Genomic DNA, 9,666 nt, shown 5'->3' on the forward strand with positions numbered 1-9,666 from the left:
AATCAAGGGTATAACCGAAGAGGGCCATGAAGGATATACCGAAGCCGAAGCCATTGTGATACAATTTTGTTCCGCTCACTTGAAGGTCAACGTTGGTGACATTGAACGTGCTCATCGTATTGGTAAGCGCCGTCACGGTTTTCTCCATCCTATTATCACTAAGTTCCTCAAGCTTAAATCTAAAACAGAAGTGCTACAAAATGCCCACAAACTGAAAAACCTCAAGTCCGTTAAAGTGTGGATATAAGACTTTTCACGTAAGGTAAAGTTGAATCGTAGGAAGTTGCGTGACCTTACTAAGAGCAATCGTGAAGAAGACGAACGTCTTTCTATTGATTTTACGTCTCTACATTTTAAAGGTTCTGTTTACCAGTTCGACTCAGTCACTAATAATGTTGTACAGGTTGCTGCAAGGAACCAACCTTCCAGTAATTGACGAAAAAAAACTGAGAGGTGTAAGGCTACGTCCATACATGCAGTCTCGTTGCTCTTGGCAAACTTCCGCAGCCTTTTTCACAAAATTGGCGCACTGAAAACGCTCATTCATTTTCCACTATAGATATAGTAATAGGTACGGAAACGTGGCTTTCCAGTGACATCACTAACAGCGAACTTGCACTTGACCCATCTTTTTTTTAATCTTTCGAAAGGACCGGGAAGGCTTTCGAGGAGGCGGAGTTATTATAGTCATTAAAGATGACTATCAACCGGCTCTAGTGACTGTCGACTCTCCTCTTGAAATAGTGTCTCTGCACGTATTGTACATGCGCAATGTCTCGTTGGTGCATGTTATCGTCCACCTGATAGCCGTGTGAAATTTGTTCTTTCCTGCAATGGATGCTATACAACAGGTCATATCCCAGTTCTCAAAATGCATATTGATATTAGAGGGTGACTTTAACTACCCAAGTATCGAGTGGTCGACGTCGTCCTTGAATGCAAATAGCAACAGATCTGAGTGTCTTCATCTTCCACAAACCTTGCATCTTCATCATTTAACACAAGTCATGCGCGAACCAACTCGGGATGACCACGTACTACACATCATTTTAAGAAATCATCCAGAGCTTGAGGCGACACATGTGCTAGAACCATTAAGTGATCAGAGGGTGGTGCAATGCTCCTCTGCATTGAAACCTGTCGAGAAATATACAGCGAAAAAATTCATTCTCAACTACGCACGCGCCGACACTGGCAGAATGATTGGTATGTTAGCCTCATTTACAGCCGACTTTGCAAACATTTTCAAAACAGAACGGTAAATGATGACTCGAGCTTGTTCTGCGTAAAGCCCCTGCATCCACGCGCCACCGCCGCTTTCTTAAGTGGCGACAACCTTTGTATTGCGCCGCTTTTTCTCTTCACAACAAATCCGGTTCCGGCATTTCCGGTTTAAAAATTTCCGGTTCCGGCGTTTCCGCCTCCTGGAGTTGCGCTGCGGGAATTTCCGCTTTGATAGCTGTTATACGATAGGGAGACGCCCGCGCGTGCTTAGCAGAGCTGTGGCAGCCACCATAAGAAGAATGCAAAGGGGACAAGCTGTTGTATTCCGCTGAAGTAGTAGTTCGCGGTCACTGTTTTCCAAATGCACGAAAAACGGCAGTGGTCTCCAAGCGCCCAGGCACTACATTCCACTGTACGTTGTGGCTCGTGCCACAACCGGTCGCAGGTTGACCCAAAGCAGCGATCACGAGCAGATCCCTGGTTACAGTAGGCGGCGGTTCTTGGATGGAATCGCATTCACAGTTTCAACCGCAGCTGGTGCAATTTAAGCCTCTCCAGAGACGCGAAAGTAAACAACGCTAAAAAAACAAAACGTCACTTCCACTCGGAACAGGAAGCTGCGGCTACGTAAGTTCCGCTTGGTGCCGGAAGCTAAGGGGGTGAGTGGGAGAGGAGGGTGGAGGAGGAGGGCAAGTTGGCGGTACTTAACCTGGTCGGCGGAAACGTGTATGCAGGGGTTTTAGTTCTGCGATAAACTCAAAGAAGTTGAAACTACATGTATACCAAAAATGACCATCAGCACAAGGCAGAACAATCCGTGGTTTAACCGCGAAGCGAAAAAAGGCATAAACAAGAAAAAGAAGAGCGTTCAGAAAAGCTGCCCGAACAAATGCTCCAGAAGACTGGCAAAATTACAACACCATAATGCGTCATACAGAACCTACAATTCTCGAAGCTAAAGACAAGTTTTTTAATTGCACCCTTCCGAATATGATAAAAACTGATCCGAAAATGTTTGGTAACCGCCTCTTGATAATGCTCACATACTTGAACAACCATCTATTCAATTCCCTTTTTCGTCCATCATAATATCGGAACAGGGTGTCTCTCGTGCAATTGACAGGCTTCCTCATAAAACCAGCCCAGGTCCTGACGGTATAAGTGCTAAACTTTTAAAATTAATCTCGCACTGCTCTTCTGTTTTATCTCTAATATTTCAGCAATCCCTAGACACGGGATGCCTACCGGTAGATTGGAAATCAGCATTAGTAATACCGGTATTTAAACCTGATGACACAGCAGACCCTCATAATTACAGACATATATCACTGACATTAATTTGCTGCAGATTACTGCAACACATCCTGTACTCTCGCATTATAGCCTATCTTAACGATAATAACCTGCTCCTCAATGACCAACATGGCTTTCGTCAAAATCGCTCGTGTCAGACGCAACTCTATGTACTTTTAACAGATATTCATATTTCTTTGCACAAATTGATTTATACAGGCGACATTTTTAATAATTTTTCTAAAGCTTTCGATCGGATGCCTCATAATCGACTGAAACTGAAAGAAACCTACAGCATACAACACGACGTGATGGATTCAGGAGTTCCTAACCAACAGGTTTCAACTAATCAGTCTAAACAACTGCTTTTCTAACTGCACTCACGACAGTTCGGGAGTTCCTTAAGGGTCCGCCCTTGATGCACTGCTATTTTTAATATACATCACCAGCACTGTAATATGCTGTGTCGACTTGCAGTTTCGGTTTCCAATCGGTTCCGTCAGGGCATCACTCAGCGCCAAACGCTGTAAGTACACCTGCTGCGTTTGCCCTCGCTGGAATAAAGTGATTCTTTGTCTGGTAGTTTCTTTCTCTATGGTCTGGTCCCCGACTCGAGCAGTCCGGCTCATCTTCCCGGCGCTCCGCGCCCCGGCCGTTATGCCTTGTGCCGTATAGGTACCGCGTCCGGCCACCCCGTCGAAGCTACTACAAACTGGCGCGAGGTAAACCGTTTACTCTGCTTCCTACGTAGCCTTGCTGGTCTACTTCCGCTGTTATCCTGCTTCCGGTATGCAAGACGCCGCAGTATACGTCTCCTTCCCCGTCAACCGCAACTCCCCCGCCTTTGTTCTCGCTGCCTAGCATGGCGTTCGCACCACCCCATGCCGCCTTTCCTGGCCCTACCCGGTCTTCTTGCGGTACCATGGCTCACGTGGAAACGTTACTTTTGCACGTTTCTCGAGGCAACCGGAGGCGAGACACTACAAGACAAGAGGAAGAAAGCCATTTTACTCAGTAACTTAGGCTTCGAGGGGCAGCGTCTCTACTACGACCTCGCGTCGCAAACGGACCTGATATCTACTACGTTAGAAGACATTCTTCGCATCTTCGACCAGCGCTACGAAGAAAGCACCGATCCCCTGGTGCACCGCATTATCTTCAGGGACAGAAAGCAATTACCTGGGGAAACCTTTCAGGACTTCGTCACCGCGTTACAAAGGCGAGCGCCTGCTTGTGCGTTCGGCGCTTGGTCCGACGAATCCTTTCGCGACCAAACCCTGCAAGGCGCCGCATCCGCAAGAATACGAGAAAGGTTACTCTACGAAGGATCGTCCCTCACGCTCAAGGAAGCCCAGGAAATCGGACGAAGTGTACAGCAAGTTCACAAAGAACTTCAAGTTTTCAACTACTCGTCTGTCCACGACGAGTTGTCTCGAGGCAACGCCAATATGGCGTCGCCAGCCATCACCTTCCTCTCCCGGGCGCGCAAGATGGCGGTTCCCGCCACCCTTCACCATCGACCCGGCGGCTTCAAAATGGCGCTGAGCGGCATGGCGGAAAGTCGCATCCTGGGAAGGCCCGCCAACATGGCGCCTGGCCCGAACTCCGGAAAGCCAGTGGAGACATCACAGTCCACTGCTACCGATGTGGTTCACCTCACCAAATCGCATCCGATTCAGGCTGTCCGGCCAAGCACGTTTCCTGCCGTGCGTGCGGAAAAGTGGGACATTACGGTTCAGTTTGCCGCTCGAGGAACCGGACGCATCGACAGTCCCCTGCTCGAACGCAGCTTGTTTCCGCTACCGCTTATACAGAATCAGCCACTACAGACCCGTCTGTATTTATTTATTTTTCATAACTTACTTTTTAATTTATGAGGTTGTAAAAGACAGCAACCTTATATTAACATGAGGTCTTAAGAATTAAGAAATTTTAAATGCTTATTAGTTAGCTTTCATCTCATGACAAAGAATTTAATTTCAATAAAGATATCCTTACGATAATTAAAAGCCTATCTGCTTGACAACGTTTCATCTGAATTCCCCCTTTGCAAGCTGATACCGACCCCTTGGTTGGTGGTTCGTATCGTGGGGCCTTGGGATATGTCCAACCGTGAAACAAAGGGTTACTCCGAATGTTTCATTTCACGAAGGCGTGTTACCCTCCTGCCCTTCACTCCGGTTCGCAAACACGCATAATGAATAGCTGCGTGAATAGCGTCGTTAGTCCAAACCCGTGAGCTATCGTTACTCATCTCGCCTTATCGCTGTCATTCAGGCTTAGAAAAGAAATGTACATTTTAAATCGATGTGTCGCGAATCCGAAAGGAGCTGCTCGCGACTAGCCCAGCTAGGTTTCTTTCATTTTGTGCTTTGTCCTAGAAGAGATCAGGCAGACCACTGACAAAGGAAAGCGCAACGTCATAGAGCAATGGACAGAGAATGGAAGAAAGGAAGGCAGGAACGTAGACAACCTCTGTGAGGGCACACACGCACGCACACACGCACAGTGAGTTTGTGTGTATACGCTTTTCTAAGCTGTCTCGTCCCCTCGCTACCTCTCCCACGTGACCAGCTTGGCAAACTTCACACGCTTACAATTTTTTTTCACACGCTTACAATTAAAAGAAAAACAGAGAGATAAGGAAAAAGAAGGATAAGAAAATAAATGAAGAGTTAGCGATAGTGAACACTGCAATACACACAGTGCAGGCACCTTCAAGAAGCACAGTTGGTCTTTTGTGGCCTTGTGCGTCGAATAATGCTCAGGCCAAGTTCCCAGGATATTTTTCTTCGAAAGTGGTCTGCCGTCGAAGCGGCTAATAGTAGCCCATGGAGTAGAGCGCTGAGTTTGAAAGAGGGAGAGAAGGCGTTCTTTGCTGTTTCGTCACTCACCGAAAATTGCACGCCGCGCCGGTAGCCATTAGGAAATTGATTATGCGATGCCAAAACATTTGCAACACGGCAAGATCGTATTGCGATGGGAGAGTACAGGTGTGAGAGAGGGTGGATATGGAGATGAAGACACGCTGTGGTCGAAAGAATATAAGCGAGAGTTGGTGAAACCGGTATAATTCCAGTGTAGACGGGTGATGTGGCGAACAAATGATTGGAGTCACTGCCCAGCATGCGTCCTTCGCAGTGGAATAGGCGCCCGCCGTTCTTGGTAATAAACGTTTCCTGAATACCAATATCGGCAATTACATATTCATCGACCATACCTCGTCGCGTATACTTTAGCGGCAGGCTCTGTATATTACAACTGCGCTGTCGTGGCAGCTTGCGACCATACCATGAGATCTTCCGGTTACGGTGGCCCTACTTAGGACTCTTGCGATTGTGGGAATACTATAAACATGCGCTTACTTCGCAAGTTAGAGAATAGACAGTGTAGAATAGAGTTTCTCGCCTTAGATACGCTCAACGCAAGTACTTCTGCAGCATGTTACGGTGCACGTCCCTTTGAGGGAGAGTTTAATGTACGCGAATACAAACATGGGAACGCGTTAGTAGACAGGGGGCCGTCTTCGGCCTCGTGCCAAACATGTCCAAGCCAACGCAATCTATTAGCAACCATGCTGCCATTTCTATGCAAGGATGTTATGTACTTAAACTCCAGAGGCAGTCCCAGCCGCCGCCGCCTACATTCTAAGAAGAAAAGGAGGAAATGTGGTATTGAGGTTACTCCTTTAGGGGAGGAGCTGATCTGCCACAACCATTCCTCCCTTTGGGGGGTAAGTGCGAGGAGATGAATTGTTACTCCCCATGCCGTTACTCCTCCGAGCACTAACAGTTGCTCCTTTCCGATGCTCCTCAAGGGAGTAACGGTCATTACTTCCGGTGCTCCGCAAAGGTGTAATTAATGAAACTAGGCATTTATACCCTAATAAAATAGATCACTGAGCTGGAAAAAAAAAGAAAAGAAAAACCTCCCCGAAAGCAGGATTTGAACTCACGTCCTCGCGCTCGCAAGTCAGCTACTCTAACCACTGCATCACGGCAGATCTTTCTTTTTTCTTGATTACATGGAAAATAAAACTGAAGATGTATTACAAAGTCGACACAACTACACACTTAAAACTCAGGCGAACACACACATGCATCCAACAAGTGCATCCAGTCTGGCGGAGGTTCCTGCGCAGCGTAGACACTTCTTACATAAGCAGCACTTTCGCGAAAGAAGGACTTTGTACATCGCGGGCTTTCGGCATGGCGGTCACACAGTCTACTTCTCCATAGGCTATGTAAACCAAGTACTATGAACATGTCATAGGGAGAACTACCCGTAACTTTAAACGGTAGAAACCTAATTGTATATGGAGTCATGTCAATGTCCTTTTTAAGCGTGCGTTGGAGAATGTCCCAAAAAATACAGCGTCCCTACAGTCTATGAAGCAGTGATCTATGGTTTCGGCACGTGGACAGAGGCGACAATTTGTTGACCACGGCACAAAGCAACCCCTCGAATTCAACCAAGTTTTAACAGGGAGTGTTCCCGAATGTATTTTAAAGAAAGATATTTTTTCTCCAGGAGGTACACACATTTTTCGGACGTGCTTAAGTACATCCTGATAAGGTCGGCTTAAATAAGGTGCACGACACAAAGGATCTGGGAAAATAGAGTCCACCAGTGCCGCCGAAATTGCTTTTCGACTCGCAGTGAACACGTACTCGCAGGCTGAATCTAACTTTCAAGAAAAGAAATGTGTCAATAACCTCCTTAAGAAAGCCCCAAGGAGCCTGTGGGACATCTTTGGCATTTGATGACACTACTATATTAGGAATATAGTGAACTAAACGGAGTTGCAACATTTCACGCAAATATGGTTGGTCATTGTCTCGAAAGAAAAACAGGCGTGAAACAATTTGTCTGACGAAGAGGTGGACTAATCCTAGACCACCACGTTCAAGGGGGAGGAACAGATTGTCGCGCCGCATCGATTCACAACTCGAACTCCAAATAAATGTTGCAAATACGCAATGCAGTGCCTGAAGGCGAAGCCGTGAGCAGCGCAGTACTTGGAGCACATACATAAGACGGGAAGCTAAGAAAACGTTACACACTTCAGCACGAAAGAACATTGACAAATTCCGCCCTCGCCCTGAATTCACTTTACGTTGAATTTTGCCAACTTCTCCCGACCAATGAGCGTTGCTATTTCTATACTGTGAGAGAGGCACACCTAAATAACGCAGATCTTCTTTCCATTGAATGCCTGCGTAATGTGATGGCATTGTGGCCCATAATCCAAACCAAAAGCTGAACTTTTTTCAAGGTTAACGCTTGCGCCAGAAGCCGCACAAAATTCCTCTGTAATTGCAAGAGCAGTCTTTATACTCTTTTTATCTGTACAAAAAAGGCCACGTCGTCTGCATGCGCAAGAACCCGAACCTCATTAGTCAGTAATTTAAACCCTTGGAAATTTTGTTTTTTTAAGAATGCTCATACAAAGTGGTTCTAAATACAAGCAGAATAGAAGCGGTGACAAAGGGCATCCTTGTCGTACTGATGATGCAAGCCTAATCGAATCGGAGAGAGAGCCATTCACTATCAGCCTCGTTGAACCATTAGCATAACATATCCTGACACCTCTAAGGAGCAGGGAGCCGATATTTATATGCTCTAGTACAGTAAACAGGAATGAGTGATTCACCCTGTCGAACGCCTTAGCCAGATCTAGCTGTACCATTGCCACCTGTCCAAACCCCTCAGCTACACACTCTAGCACCGATCTCGCAACATGAATGTTCGTCTGAATGACGCGTCCTCTGATGCCACATGTTTGATGATCGCCGACCACAGATCTTATTACAACTTGCAAACGGTTAGCTAATACCTTACCAAACATTTTATAATCAACATTGCATAAGGAGATAGGCCGATATCCGTCAACTTTTTGCAATTTAGTCTCATCGTCGCTTTTAGCTATAAGGGCGGTGTGTCCTTCGTACATTGTGGCGGTTAGGTACCCGACTTCCAAGACCTCACGGTGCACCTGAATTAATAATGGTGATAAGAGGGAACGAAAAAAACTGACAAAATTCAGCAGTAAGGCCATCCGGGCCGGGCGTCTTGCCCTTTGCTAACGAATCGATGCATGCAGTTACCTCATTAATATCAATGTTTTCATTTGTATAATTGTGATCATCCTGATTTAACTGGGGCAGCAACGATACAATTTTTTTGGCAGCATCTGTATCCAATGGCTTATGGTATCGAAATAGTTTTTGATAACGCTCGAAAAACGCTTTAGTTATTAGAGTAGGCTCATTAACAATGATTCCACCATACACTATAGCTAGTATTTGCTTCGACAGCGCGTGTCGGCGTTCATCACCAACGGCCCTACTGCAAGGCTGTTCTTACAGGAAATGCTGCTCTCGCGCACGCACTAGTGCACCTCTGTATTTTTCTGCGTTCAAAGTTTGTAACTGTGCCTTGACCTTATAAATATCATCAATATATTGACCCGCATGTAGGCATTCAAGCTCATGCAATTCACTCAGAAGTTTATACAATGCTTTGTAATTATTCTTTTTTTCAAAGGTCAATATTGATGATTCTTCGACAGCTATCATTTTAACTTCCTGTTTGAATAATTCCCACACAGCAAAGAGTGGCAAGTCCTTGCGGCATGACACATGAGCTATAAGCTCAGCGACACGATTTAAGAAACACTCACGCCAAAGTAATTGGTTATTAAACTTCCACAGCTCCCAGCACATACGCCGACTTTGATACCGACGGCTGCCAAACGATGCTGAGACTAGGCAATGGTCACTAAAGAATATAGCGTGCACAGTGTGTCCATAAATAAGAGGTAGCGCGCCAAGTGAAACGTAAATTCGATCAAGCCTTGCATGCGAGGTACCCTGGAAGTGCGTATATCGACATCCCGCCGAGCGCTACACATCGCTTCAGTTAAGTTCGTGATCTCCTTGAAATGGAAGGAACTTAGGTACTATTGACCAGCAAAATCTGGCAGTCTATCAATGACTTGCGCGTTTAATGTGTTTCGCTCACTTATGGTGTGCGCACGAAGGGCATGGCTCCTCACATTCCAGCTTTTAAATTTCACGCAATTTTCTCACGAAGAGGCAAAGTGCTGCTTTGCATGTAGTTCAATAGAAAGCGCACGAACTTCGAGCT

The sequence above is a fragment of the Dermacentor variabilis genome, chromosome 4 (assembly GCF_050947875.1).
Source record: "Dermacentor variabilis isolate Ectoservices chromosome 4, ASM5094787v1, whole genome shotgun sequence".
NCBI classification, from domain to species: domain Eukaryota; kingdom Metazoa; phylum Arthropoda; class Arachnida; order Ixodida; family Ixodidae; genus Dermacentor; species Dermacentor variabilis.